Raw genomic sequence first — 15790 nt, forward strand, 5'->3', positions numbered from 1 at the left:
CACCAAAGGCTAAGGGAGAAAACCCTGAAAGAAAATCGTCTGTGTTAGGCTCAGCAGGTCAACAGAGGGATTACTGAAGAAGTTGCTTTCAAGAATAATACGAGCCTCGGATGTAGGAATTCACGTCAACGACGACGACATCAGTTTGGTGCAAATGATGGTTTACAGCCCGATGTTACACCAGCTAGCCAAACCAAAAGAAGACAAAGTATCAGAGTGGGAACATTAAATATCCTGACATTAACAAACAAACCTGAAGAGCTGGTCGACCTCATGGAAAGGAGGAAACTTCTGATCAAGGGCCTGAGTGAAACAAAGTGGAAGAAAACTGGGAAAATGAATATCAGATTGGACTATAGTCTCTACTGGTCTGGAAATGAAGTAGAGTCTAAGAATGGAGTAGGATTTTTAATACATAGAGACATAGATGCTTGTTGTGAAGTTGAGTTTGTTAGTGAAAGGATAATTAAGTTATCTGTGAACTTAGGAGGGAAAAAGTACAATGTGATCCAAGTCTATGCTCCACAGGTAGGATGCTCAAAAGAGGAAAAGGCCTACTTCCTTAATAACTTGGAAGAACACACTGAGTATGACAATCTAATTGTAATGGGTGATTTTAATTCACAAGTTGGTTCACAATGAACAGGATATGAATCCATACTGGGCCCTCATGGAATGGGAAACAGAAATGAAGAGGGAGAAAATATGCTAGTTCTATGCATGAGAAACAACCTGATAGTGAGTAACACTTGGTTCAAGAACAGAGATTCTCATAAAATCACAACATATAGCTGGGATGATAAAATAGGTACAGTGATAGATTATATTCTGATAGATCAAAATGTATGGAAAAATGTCAATGATGTTAAGGTCATTCCAAGTGAAGACCTTCCATAGACTGTTGGTTGCAGTTAATGCAGAGAAAAGACCTCCCAATGTCTGTAACAAAAGAGTCCCAAAAATAAAAACTTGGCAACTAACCGAGCCAAGTGTAAAGGAAGAATTCAGGGAAGGTTTCCGCAGGTTGTTGCCGAGAGAAGAACTGAAATTGGTAGATGAAGAATGGGATACTCTAAAGAAGGTTGTGGTTGGTGCAGCAGAAAAAGTACGTGGACGACAGAGTCAAATAAGAAAACCTAAAGAAACTCCCTGGTGGAATGATGATGTTAAAAAAAGCTATCAGTGTCAGAAACCATGCAAGAAGATCCTTATATCAAGCAAGAATGCGGGGAGATCAAATGAAATAGAGGAGAAGCTGTCACTTTACAGAAAGAAAAAATTACATGTCAAACAGTTGGTTGTAGCTGAAAAGCAGAAATGCAAGGAAGATCTGGCTACCAAAATAATGCAGGATGGAAATAAAAAACTGTTATACACTGTTGTTAAGAATAGAAGAACTCAAAATGAACCTATCCAATCTGTAGAACTTCCTAATGGTGAGGTGGCTAGGGATAAGACCAAAATATTACAGGAGTTCCAAAGGCACTTTGAAACTTTGCTGAACTGTTATGAAAATGTCACCCCATTAGACGACAAACCTTATGATTTTAGTAGCACAAATACCACTAATCTGACATGGTTGGAAATAGAGACAGCAATATCTAAGCTGAAAAACAACACATCAACTGGATCAGATGAATTAAGTGTTGAGATGATCAAAGCACTAGGATGTGTGGATGTAGTGGGTACTAAATAGAATCTGGAAAGAGAATGTAATACCCAATGACTGGAAGCAAGGAGTCATCATCCCAATATTGAAGAAAGGTGATAGGAACAAATGTACCAACTACAGAGGTATAACTCTGCTGTCACATGGCCTCAAAATCTACAAATCCATCCTTGAGAGCAGGATTATAAAATATGTTGAACCTACACTTGAGGAGGAATAACATGGATTTAGACCTCATAGATCAACTATAGACCTCATTTTTGCCACCAGAATGCTCTCTGAAAAGTATTGGGAGAAAGGTAAAACACTTATAACTGTTTTTCTGGACATCGAGAAAGCATATGACCATGTACCATGCAGGCATATATGAGAATGTTTGAGACATAAGAAAGTGCCCGATGACATCATGGCACGAGTACAATGATTATATGATGAAACCAAGTGTTGTGTCCAGGTCCAGGATGGAAGGTCAGGTTGGTTTGAAATGAAGAGTGGAGTCCAACAAGGAAGTTGTCTTTCACCACTTCTCTTCATAATCATAATGGATAAAGTTTTAAAAGCGGTTAAGAGAAAGGATCCAACAGCTAATGCCCTGGTTTTTGCTGATGATGTAATGGTATGGGATGAGACAGAAGTGGAAGTACAAAGTAGACTAGATCTCTGGCAGGAAGCTTTTACAACCTTTGGTCTCAAAATCAGCAAAACAAAGACAGTTGGCTTGGTGATGAGTAGAAACTCTCCAACTGTTTGTCTAAGAATTGGAGATGAGGATATGGATATTGTAGACAACTTCCAGTATTTAGGTAGTGTTCTGTCATCAGACAATACCATACATCAAGAGATCAGTAACAGAATACAGAAAGCTTCCAAATTCTATCACGCTGTACGTCAAATACTTTGGGATGAAATATTTCCGTTAGCTTCCAAGATCAGCTTGTACAAAATATATCTAGTACCTATATTTACATATGGCCTGGAAGCAGCAACACTTATTGGACCAACAAAGAGTCGTCTTCAGGCAACAGAAATGAAGTTTTTCCGTTCTTGTCTACAAAAAACAAAAATAGATAAAATAAGGAATGTGGATATCCAACAACAGCTTGGATTGGAAAGAAGCTTGCTGGAGACTCTAGGAGAGAAGAGATTGCAATGGTATGATCACATGAAAAGAATGAACCCTCACAGGACTCCTTGGACATACTTTGAACACAATGTTCCAGGGAAGAGATCAAGAGGAAGACCTTGTGATGTTTGGGAAAAACAGATAATGAAGGACCTTGAAATTAGAGATGTGAACAGGTGTCGCATATATGAGCAGCATCTGTGGATGGATAGAACAAACTGGAGGAGGCTCGTACACAACTGCACCCGGCTTGCTGGAGCGAAGAAATGATGATGATGATGATGATGATGATGACTTTTTTGTATAAATCACCTAGAAAGAATTGAGCTGCTTTCCTTGTGATTTTCCCCAGTTCTTGAATCAAGTAATCCTTGTGAGGGTCCCATACACTGGAACCATACTCTAATTAGGGTCTTACCAGAGACTTACTGGACATAACTCTACAAAACAATTACTGTAGCATAATTCAGGCTACAGAAATAAGATTCATTAGAACTATAAATCAAACAACTCAAAAGGTCAAAATCAGCATTGAAGTAAATGGGAATGACAATTTACTTCATCAATTTGCACATTAGTTAGTTGGCCAGAGTGGGGGTGATATGCTGTCCTTGTTGGCTCCATCCTCATTACATGCCCAAACCACCTCAGTCTGGACATGCTGACCCAATCTAACAATGATGTAACAACCCCAGCTTCCTTCCTTTACTTGTCCAGTTTGGTTTTTTGAATTGTGGACCTAAGGAACTTCACCTCTGATGCCAGCAACCTTGATGAGTCTTTCTTAGTGAGGGTGCAGGTTTCGATACCATAGGTTAAGATTGGTATAAAGTACTGATTGAACATCACCAGCTTTGATTTTGTTGGTACTTTGGGATGCCAGAAGAGTGTTTGTATTTGCTAATAAAAGTGAGAGCTCTTCTGCACTCTATTTGCCACCTCCTTTGTGGCTAGTATGTCTCGAGATATTACACTGCCGAGGTATGTAAAGCTTTCCGCACTTTCTTGTGGATGGTTTCCTAGCATGATGTTTGCTGGTCGTCCCTCTCTGTTTATTGCCATTACTACTGTTTTGGGTTTGCTTATTTTAAGATTGAACTCCTGGAACTTAACCTTCCATTGAGGTCCCTAAAACTAGTGTAATAACGAAGCACAGACTTTGGTGGTATGGGTACCTTATGAAAATGATCAGCGAAAAGCATGCCAGAAAATACTTTGATCTTACTGCCCAAGGAAAAGAGACCAAGAGACCAAGGGGAAGACTAAGGAAATGCTAGTTAGAGATAGTAAAATCAGATGTAGTGGAGAGAGGTCTCAGATAGGAAGATGTTCTGGAAAAAGAGGAGATGGTGAACACTTGTACATGACAACCAGGAAACTGGAGTTGGAAAATGATGATGATGATGATGATGATGAAGATGATTATGAATTTGTTTAGTGTGAGCTCACTTGTACTACTCTAGGCTAGCATATTCTGCAGCAGAGTAGCATAGAAAAAATGCTGTTGTCCTAATTGTTTGGAGTTATGTTTGGCAGTTTCTAGAGAAATTGTCTCTTGAACAGACCTTTGGCAGAAGAACTCTTTGAAGGTGAGTGGCCACTCCAATATGACACCAATCGGAGGTGGAAGCAGAGCGAGTTGCCAGGTATGAATCCTACCAAGAGCAGCTCTGAACATGATTTCCTGTGGTTTCTCATTTCCCCTTAAGGCAAATACCTGGCCTGTACCATAATTAAGTGCATGACCACTCTTATTCATCCCAGTGACACTTTAAATCTAATTGTGATGTAAAACCTTTTCTCCTTCTTCCTAAACATTCTCATTTCTTTTGGAGTCGGCTCTCCTAGTTTGGATATTCCAGCTAAGTCTGCCCTGGATGGATGTGATGCTGGACCTAACTCAGCCTTCTTCAGGTCCCTGTTGGCTGCTCTTCCTCTTGGCTTAGTTCCCGTCTGCATCAATCGTATGGTCATGTGCCCATCTTAACTTGAAGTTTCCCTGATTATGCTCATAGCATTTCAGTAGCATTTTGCCAATCCTATCCATGAGAGATTGTACATATGGCAAGAAGGCCACACCCAAAGGAGAAAAATCACATTTTTAATTTAATATTTATTATTTCACATTGCCTCAGATTATATGCAGCTCTGTTAAATACAATATTCTGTTGCTCTTCCATATCAGATAGAACTGTACAAACGTGCCGTTCACTTTACGAATGTGTAGTGAGACATCCTCTTTGGCTACTACTCTGCCACTATCCACATGTTCTATTGTAGGAGTAGTCAAAGCCTTGACTGTGGTCTACTAGTTGGTGGTGTCTGTGATATGGACCGTGCTGATAACTATCATTTTATGACTCCCTCTAGCGTGCTAGCAAACGGGTACACAGTTATGCATCAAAGAATACAAACTCTTTGTGAATCAGCATTTTCTATGAATGCAATAAGGAAAATATACAGTGAGGAAAGGATCCCTTAATATTCTGCCTGAGAGAACACTTATGTAACATGATAAACTCGGTGATGGAATGTAGTGTCTTCTTCTTTCTCGAAACTTTTTATACTCTCAGGCTTGGATTCCTTCAGTCCCTTGATTTTGCTTTCCTGTCTTGAACAGGGTGGTGTTTTTCCTCCTCTGCTGCCAGTCTTTCTGCAAATTCCTCCCACTCTACCCTTGGGCATCCTCTCTCCAGCCATACCTCCATTGCTGCCCTCATCTCCCATCCTACATAAATTCTGTTGCCAGCAAATCGTCTCAATTACTGACTATTGTTGGAACTGGCCCAGCCACTCTCCTAGTTTCACTTCCCTTTAGTTGGCTCGTATGTTAGCTCTCAGTGCCATGTGAGATGGTTTTATACAAGATATTTGAGTAAATGTGTGTAAAAATTAGACTGAAAATAGAGGATTCTGTATTGACCTAGGGTCAGAGAAGGAGGCATAGGCTTAAACACGTCTTTTACTGATAGTGTCTTCTATGGTTTCCCATTTTCACACCGGGCAAATGATGGAGCTGTACCTTAATTAAGGCCACGGCTGCTTTCTTCCCACTCCTAGGCCTCTCCTATCCCATCATCACCGTAAGACCTATCTGTGGTTGCTTGGTTAAAGATGAAGAACATTTTAGCTACCAAATCCTGACTAAGGATGATGAAAATAGCTGGATAAATAAAGTAGCCTACAGTCGACAGCAGTTCTCAAATATGGATTAGCACACTTAGTGCTCTCAACAATATAACTGTAGCCTCCAAATGCTTTCTGCAGTTTGGAGCGCTCATTCTTCAGCTCGCCTGTCAACAAACAAACAATGACTTTTTACACAAATAATGATGACAATTGAATAGTTAAACAGGTTGAAGGAGGAAGAAACAACAAATAAAAGTATTGGCAAAGTAAATGGAAGAGCTGTGGAAGGCAGGAGAATGCTCTTTAGGGATCAAATGATCTAATACTGACAGGATCAGAAAAGAACAAGAATTGGTGAAGGGAGGTTGCACAGGAAGGATTACAGGAGGTGCTTAGCACCAATGCCTGACGCAGGTCAAAGCCCGTGTTCATCACACCACATCTCAGAATAAAATATTAGAAAAGATTTGACTATAAATTAAAAAGGGAGGCCTGGGTTCAATTCCCGGCTCTGCCACGAAATTTGAAAAGTGGTATGAAGGCTGGAATGGGGTCCACTCAGCCTCAGGAGGTCAACTGAGTAGAGGTGGGTTTGACTCCCTCCTCAGCCATTCTGGAAGTGGTTTTTTGTGGTTTCCCACTTCTCCTCCAGGCAACTGCTGCAATGGTACCTAACTTAGGGTCACGGCCGCTTCCTTCCCTCTTCCTTGTCTATCCCTTCCAATCTTCCCATCCCTTTACAAGGGCCCTGTTCAGCATAACAGGTGAGGCCACCTGTATGAGGCAGTGGTTCTCCTTTACAGTTGTGTCCTTGACCCAAAATCTCATGCTACAGGACACTGCCCTTGAGGCGGTAGAGATGGGATCCCTTGCTGAGTCCAAGGAAAAAACCAACCCTGGAGGGTAAACGAAGAAGGAAAGAAAGAAAGAAAGAAAGAAAGAAATTATGAGTAATCCCAACTCTGAATATACCATAAGCAGCAAACAGTCAAGAAATTTTTTGCTAGTTGCTTTACATCGCACCGACACAGATAGGTCTTATGGCAACGATGGGATAGGTAAGGGCTAGGAGTGGGAAGGAAGCGGCCGTTGCCTTAATTAAGGTACAGCCCCAGCATTTGCCTGGTGTGAATATGAGGAAACCACGGAAAACCATCTTCAGGGTTTCCAACAATGGGGTTCGAATCCACTATCTCCCGGATGCCAGCTCACAGCTGCGCGCCACAACCGCACGGCCAACTCATCCGGTTCACAGTCGATAATATATTATTTGAACTCATTTAGTTAATTAAGAAGCCAAGAACTTGGTTTAGAACTGAACACCTCAAAAATGACAGGCAGAATAACAACTATCCAGAAATAAAGTGCAGTGGTCACTTTGAAGTGTCAATGAATACATCTTTCTTGGATCTCTGATAACAAATTCTGGGTCACCTGGACGAGAAATAAAACGAAGAAGCAATCTGGCAAAGGTAGCAATGAAAAGGATTTACAACTCTATGGAAAGACCAACTGATTTCTAAGAACCTCAAAATGTTGTTGTTGCTTGAGTCATCAGTCCATAGACTGGTTTGATGCAGCTTTCCATGCCACCCTGTCCTGTGCTAATCATTTCATTTCTGTGCAACTACTGCATCCTACACCTGCTCTAATCTGCTTGTTATATTCATACCTTGGTCTACCCCTACCGTTCTTACTGCCTACACTTCCCTCAAAAACCAACTGAACAAGTCCTGGGTGTCTTAAGATGTGTCCTGTCATTCTGTCTCTTCTTCTCGTCAAATTTAGCCAAATAGATCTCCTCTCACCAATGTGATTCATTAGCTCTTCATTCGTCTTTCAATCTACCCATCTCGCCTTCAGTATTTTTCTGTAAAAGTACATTTCAAAAACTTCTGTTTTCTTTCTTTCTGAGCTAGTTGTCCATGTTTCACTTCCATACAATGCCATGCTTCAGTCTTCAGAAACATCTTTCTAATTCCTATATCAATGTTCGAAGTGAGCAAGTTTCTTTACTTAAGAAAGACCTTCTTTGCTTGTGCTAGTCTGCATTTTATGTCCTCCTTACTTCTGCCATCGTTAGTTATATTACAACCAAAGAAACAATAAATTTCCACCTTCCTTTAGACTTCATTTCCTAATCTTTTCCTGCATCACCTGACTTTGTTTTATCTTGTACTTCTTCCCTAAGACTCTGCCCAAACCCTTCAGCAATTTCTCCACAACTTTTAGTGTTACAAGCGCCTATCATCCGACTCTATGAACAAAATCTTACAGTCACCTGAAAAGAAATCCACGCCAAAAAATATTAAAGGTACTTCAGTCCATTTAACATTATCTCAACATTTTAAGAATGTAAAGTTAAAAAAACCCTCTTTAAGAAAGACAATAGCGTAAACATACAGTAAATTAAAAAAAAGATAACCGCCATGTCAAGCACTACAAATCTTCAAGATGATAAATAAAAATTCGATAAACAACCAGTATAGATTTTGTTAACTGGATTATAATTATTGGCGTAATTTGAGCATTTCGACTGGTGGGGGAGGGGGGGGGGGGCAGGAGCAAAGATTGAGGGAGGGTCAATGGCCTTCGCTTTTGAGAGCAATTTGCGACCACAAAATTATTTTTAATATTTTCTGTCTTTCCTTTAATATTCTGTATTCTTCTTAAGACGCCGTCTCCGAGCGGAGGTTGGCGATCCACGTAACTAGCTCTGATCTTGACTCCTTCTTGTAGCCAAACAGCTCCTCTCCTGGGCGATCATGTCGCCGTAGTATGGTTTTAAACGCCATAACCATAACAATTGAAGACATGGATGGAAGAAGGGCGTAACTCAAAAAACACTCTTTTGAGATAAATGAGTTTAAAGAATTACAACATCAAACACTTTTCTCAGAAATACAGAATTTTGGAATAATATACTTAACTACATTTTTGATTATTTCATAATATGTACATCAAAAATATTTATAAATTTTGTGGTTTGTTGTCAATATTGTATTTTGGAGTTACGCCCTTATTCCATTTTCAAGAAACATTTTCATTGAAAATTAATGTTTTTTACATTGTTGGAAGCATGTAGACAAGTCTTACAACCAGTCTTCCTCATACAGTTCCTTCAGGAGAGTGACATAATATCACATACTTTGGAATAGAAAACTTAAGTCCTTTTGTTTGTGGTGTTGCAAATGACAATGGGCTGAGAACGGCAGAACATTCGGATAGTAAGGATTTAGTTTCCGAATCATTTGACAGGTCACAACATATTATTAGGGGACTCACTATACCGAGAATTTCCTACTCCCACAGATTCAGCTCCCCGGAAAATATTTTCAAACCATGCACGTGCACCTGCGCATAGAAAGCTTACTAAAACTTTAACATATTTTAATTTCGCAGGTTCAATACCTACATGAGGGACTGGAAAGCTAACCAAAGTATCTACAGACCTCATATCCTTCAATAACTGAAACTTATCATGAAACGTAATATTATAAGTCTGTCTTCCTCATACAGTTCCTTCAGGAGAGTGACATAATATCACATACTTTGGAATAGAAAACTTAAGTCCTTTTGTTTGTGGTGTTGCAAATGACAATGGGCTGAGAACGGCAGAACATTCGGATAGTAAGGATTTAGTTTCCGAATCATCTGAGATTTCACTTGGTATATATTCACTGTCATCTGCTGAAATATCAGATGTTTCTCCTCCTGACATTACTCCTGCGTCAGCAGTTTCGCTTCTGATGAGTGATGATTGCTGGCTCGCCGTAAGTCAGCATTGGAGTGTATTTTAAGTCGGGCACGAGCATATTTGGAAGAACGGCGCAACTCAATATAGCACATCACACGCCATCTATTGACACTACCGAGAAGCCATTTAGGTAGAATCTATAACAGCCTCCAAGGAACGTATATATGCAATTTACCGAATAACGCCACAACCTCACTTAAGCCCTTCTTCCATCCATGTCTTCAATTACCCTTTACAGGTTGCTGAATTAATTGGAACTGTAAAATACAAATGGGGAAGTTCACAAATGAGGGTGATCACACTTTTCAAATACTACTGTGTAAGAACGACAGGTTTTTCCTTGGATATATTTGAATCTTCCATTTGGTTCATTGACCAACATTAAACAAAGTAGCGGAAAACGTATTTGTAAATTGTGTTTTTCTATGGCTGTAATATTATGAACATTTTGTTTCCTTCAAATTATTGGAGGCGGGGGAGCAACTGCCACCCCGCAATTATGCCTATGATTATAACTGTAAGAATTACGAGATAAATGGACCATGGATTGAGTGCCAGGACTGCAATACGCCGTATCATGAAGTGTGTGTTGTGGGGAAAAGGAAGGTGATGCTTTGGCTATGGAAAATGTGTGTCCCAAATTGTACTTTGTGTGATCAGATTTGTACCACCAGATGTACAATTGTGACCAAAGACAGGCTCCTCAGTTTCGTACAATTTTTGTGATGAAGGTTTATTTAAATGCTATTATTAATAACTAGCTGATGTACCCGTGCTTCGCGACGGAATTCTACAAATGATACAGAATTCTATGCTAGATATTGTAGGCTACACGTTGTGAGTAAGATTGCGTTAAATTGCACAGCTCTTAACGTTACCCCCAGAAACACGACGGGGAAGTCACCATACGTCTTTTCTCATGTGAAGACTGGGTTAGGGAATGTCAATTGTAATGGTAGGCCCGCTTGCCTATCATATGCTATCATATGAAATACTCGATCAAATGATAAACCACACATTTTCTCACTATTAACGAACAGCACTACGCTGTCGATCGACACAGATATGTTTTATGGCGACGATGGGATGGGAAGGGGCTAGGAGTAAGAAGGAAGCGACCGTCACCTTGCTTAAGGTACAAGCCTAGCGTTTGCCTGGTCTGAAATGGGAAACCACAGAAAACCATACTCAGGGCTGCCGACAGAGGGGTTCGAACCCACTATCTCCCGAATTCAGGCTCACAGCTGCCCGACCCTAACCTCACGGCGAACTCGCTCGGTCTTAAACGTAGTTAGTGGAACGTAAAATAACATTGTTATTTAATATTTTCTCTACATCTGGAACTAACGATTTTGATACCGACAACAATGCCACAGACTGTTGACACTAAGTGGCCTGTGTAACCTGAACATTGAAATAATTTAAGCTCTCAAATATTCACAAATTATTTGCTGATGAGATGCGGTTTTAAAGGAAACTTAGCGATACTTTCTTGCAAACTGTACGTTGAGTGGAACATAGGCCTAGTGCAGTTCAGTTAATCTATTTGCAAACAGTGTGAGATATTTTCAATCTATTCTAAAAAAAAAAAAAAAAAAGGTTTGATAAAAACGGTGCGTCGTAGCCGAGTGGCTTGGCCACTGGCTTCTTACCAAGGTGGCTTTGGTTCATATCCTAGCCAATGCATGTGGGATTTTTGAAAGGAAAATTCATATTCCTCTGCTTTGGTCTTTTTTCCTGTAGGTGGGGGTGGTATAATACATCACGGTATTCCTTGCCTGTCGTGTTGGCGACCACAGGGCCCTTACCTGAGTCTGGCATTGCTTCCACTTACTCGTGTCAGGCTCCTCACTTTCATCTATCCTATCCGACCTCCCTTGGTCAACTCTTGTTCTCTTCTCATCCCGGCTCTATTACGTTGCGAGGCCTCGGGAGTCTTTCATGTTCACGCCCTTTGTGGCCATTGTCTTTCTTTGCCCGATACCTTTATTTTTCGAAGTGTCAGATCTCTGATTAGTGTTATATAGAGGATGATTGCCCAGTCGTATTTCCTCTTAAAACAATAATCACCACCACCTCTCTCCACATACTATTCAATATTTCTTTGTTTGTGCCACTTGGCTTACTTTATGAAGTAATGGTCAGCGTAGTTGCCCTCAGATCAGCAGGCCCTGGCTTCGATTCCCGGCTGGGTGGGGATTTCAATCGCGTTTGGTTGACCCCTCTAGCTCGGGAGTATGTAATCATTATTTCCTCCTTATTCCTGCCTCTGTGGATCCGTGGTAGAGTGTCGGCCTCCGGATCCCATGATAGCGGGTTTAAACCCGGCAGAGGTAGTCGGATTTTTGAAGGGCGGAAAAATGTTCATTTGACACTCCATGTCGTACGATGTCGGCATGTAAAAGATCTCTGGTGATACATTTGGTATTTACCCGACAAAATTCATTAAATCTCAGCCATAGACGCCCAAGAGAGATCCGGTTTACTCTGTCTGCCATCTAGTGGGCCTAGAGTAAAACGGAACGTCGAAATTGACGAGCAGACAGCCAGATGGGGCCAAATTGAAATGTCTGCACACGGTAGCCGAGGCCATACGATTATTATTATTATTCCTCCTTAACATTTTATAATGTTACTTCGTACACGAATCAATGAATGAATTAATAGCCATGAATAATAACGATAATAATTAGGGGAGACTGGGGTACAATAAGCCATGGAACACTTTGGAATAATCTGTCTGAGAAATGTCATTTGCTCTTAGGTGACAGTTGGCTTAACTTGATTCCCGCGTATTAAACGAGTTTTGTAGTGGCTACCATCATGCATTGTTTGTAAACTTCGTTCTTCCTGAAGCAGAGGAGGTAAAGCAATTTTTAACATCCCTTCTGTTGTTCCGTTATTGTTAAGGGTATAGACTTCCTTCGATAGAACTTATATTCGATTTGTTGCATCAGGCCATGCATATTAACCCCATAATCAACATAATTTTAAAACTGTTACATAACCTGAAAATAACGTCCATGTGTATAATGGACATTCGGGGTAGAATGAACCACTAGTACCTGGGGCACATTGAGTCACTGGTTCACTGTGCCCCACTGTATTCCTCGTGCGTATAATCACGCAGTATTATCAAATAATAAATGCATTTTAATATATATTTTAAAGAATTATTTCCTTTTTATGAGAGTTCATTGTTTACAGCACAAACGGAAGACAGGAAGGGGAAATGAGCAGGAGACAATGAAGGAAGCTGTGTTATCAGTTAAAACTGGGCTCTCTATTCGGAAAGCAGCTTTACGACACGGTATACCATATCCTACATTACGGAGGTATGTGTCTAAGGATGTAGAAACAGCGAGGTTTGTCCTAGCATTTGACAACAGGAGGATATTTACAATAAAAAAAGAGAAAGAACTAGTGGCTGCATGTGTTAAAACAGCTTTTGAGAAAGCTCTTACTCACAGCGGGATTTCGAAAGACAGGCATTTATCCTTTTGCTGGAGACATATGCTCTGACTCGGATTTCCTTTCACGCGAGGTAACATACCGTGATGAAGATGATCAGCAGCCTCACAGTTCTCAACCGAAGATTCAATTAGCGATGACCTAGTGAATGAAACTGAGTTTTGGTAATTTTGACATTTCAGCCTGAAAGGAAGACTTTTTTGCTTGCCTGATTTAAGGATCAAAAACGTGCGGATAAGGAATTGTTTTATGTTGCACAGATATAGACGGAAAAGATAGTGAAGGAGATTTTGAAGTGGAGTATTTGAGGAAAATTCCAAATTTGATGGTAATTTTTTCTTTCTGAGTGTGCCAGATATCGCCTCGTTATGGGAATCAGATATCGAAATGTTGCCTGAACCTCTGTTGCACGGCACGACCAAAAGCCAGCAATCTTACATTTCTTTTTAAATCGATTTTTCAGACTGGCAATTCCATTTAGCATTGCAGTTCATTCTCATCTGATTTTTTATATTCGGTTTCAACACTCAGAAATAAGTTATGGGTATTTATTATAAGCCCAGTGCTAATAAGTATGTGTAAATTTGTGATTATTTGGTATTGTGAAAACATTTTAGCTGGTGGTTTAGTCTGCTCCACATGTGGGGCCAGGCCCAGATTTCAAGTAGTTAGCGCCCTGGGCAAACAATATTTAGCCGCCCTCCACCCCCTGCTCGTTTTCCTGTTCCTCTAAAAAATAATTGTTTACAAATTAAATATTACAGTTTTCAAGAGTATGAGTTTTAAAACAGCACATTATGCAAATGCAGTTAATTCTCATAATTTAACTTATCAAGCCAAATACAGGTAACAGCCAAATAAGAATCAGGCTGTTTCTATTTTTCTTTAAAAAGCCGTTGGTTTGTATGTAAGTAAATAATTTTAGAAAGAAGACACATTTCCTTTATAAAATTTAAATATATAGATTAAATTCAGGTTTTAAAGTTAGAATAGTTCAAAGTGTTTTATATAGGCTAATAAAATAATTGGAATAATTTGTGGAATGTAAAATTAATTTGAGTGTAATGAATTTAAGACGTAATTCACGCAGGCCACAATTACTCGATCCGCCAGCCGCCGCCCCTCAAAAACTGGCGCCCTGGTCAAATGCCCAGTCCGCCCATTTGTAAATCGGGGCCTGTGTGGGGCACAATGAACCGTAGAACAATGTCAGTTTTTTTAATTATTATCGTGCCAGTGATAACACCCCTTGATTTTGTGAAATTTTTCAACAATAGCTAAGCCATGTGCTAATTGTTGTGTGTAAGTTAAATATTGAAAATATGTTACACGTGTCGAAAATATGTTCCTAAAACAAGTGGTTCAATGTGCCCCAGTCTCCCCTATAGATCCCCATGCGCTAGTGATGAATGAGATGCCTAGTCCCTGGTTTACAAAGGGGCACTACAACGTGCTGTATTTCGGTTGTGAAACAATTAGCAGTGAACACAATCACTACTGATCTGCATTTAGGGCAGTCGCCCAGGTGGCAGATAGTCTACCTGTTGATTTTCTAGCCTTTTCTTAAATGATTGCAAAGAAATTGGAAATTTATTGAACATCCCCGTTGATAATTTATCCCAGTCCCTAACTCCCCTTCCTATAAACGAATATTTGCCCCAATTTGTCCTCTTGAATTCTAGCTTTATGTTCATATTTTGATATTTCCTACTTATAAAGACACCACTCAAATTTATTCGTCTACTGATGTCATTTTCTCCACTGATAGCTCGGAGCATACCACCAAGTCCTCCCAGCCCAAACTTTGCAACATTCTTGTAACGCTACTCTTTTGTCGGAAATCACCCAGAACAAATCGAACCTCTTTTCTTTGTATTTTTTCAAGTTCTTGAATCAAGTAATCCTGGTGAGGGTCCCATACACTGGAACCATACTCTAGTTGCGGTCTTACCAGAGACTTACCTGCCTTCTCCTTTACATCCTTATCAACCCCTAAATACCATCATAACCATGTGCAGAGATCTGTACCCTTTATTTAAATCATATTTATGTAATTTCCCCAATGAAGGTCTTTCCTTATATTAACACCTAGGTACTTACAATGATCCCCAAAAGGAAGTTTGACTCGATCAACGCAGTAATTAAAACTGAACTCACAACCTGACTTTTAACCCCATTTATCATCCTTCCATTGCCTACTGTTCATTTCACAACATTATTGTGGTTATTGTGCACTTGCTCACAATTTTGTAAATTATTTATTATTATTCATCATTTACTATACACGTTCTGTAAGAGGCTACGTTTGTAAATACGCGAAAGATGCAGAAAATCGAGTTTAATAACTCATTAATTTACCACGTACAGCCATTCCACTCTACCAAACAGTTTGTTGCATGTGGCACGTGCCTTGTGTGATCCATTAGCTCTTAATTGCAACTCTGTTCGCGAAATATTTGGTAGCTCCTGAGGATATCGTCTGTGAGCTTCGGCTGCATTCTGCGTATGACTGTGTATTCGTCGTTGCTGAACACACCAGTCGATATCTTGACAGCAAGTGTAGTGACGCTGTCCCTAACACCACCCTACCACTGAGCCTTACCAAGACAAAGAGACGCATTAGTTGGGCAGCGCTGAGGAA

This window comes from Anabrus simplex, chromosome 6 (genome assembly GCF_040414725.1).
Source record: "Anabrus simplex isolate iqAnaSimp1 chromosome 6, ASM4041472v1, whole genome shotgun sequence".
Classification (NCBI taxonomy): domain Eukaryota; kingdom Metazoa; phylum Arthropoda; class Insecta; order Orthoptera; family Tettigoniidae; genus Anabrus; species Anabrus simplex.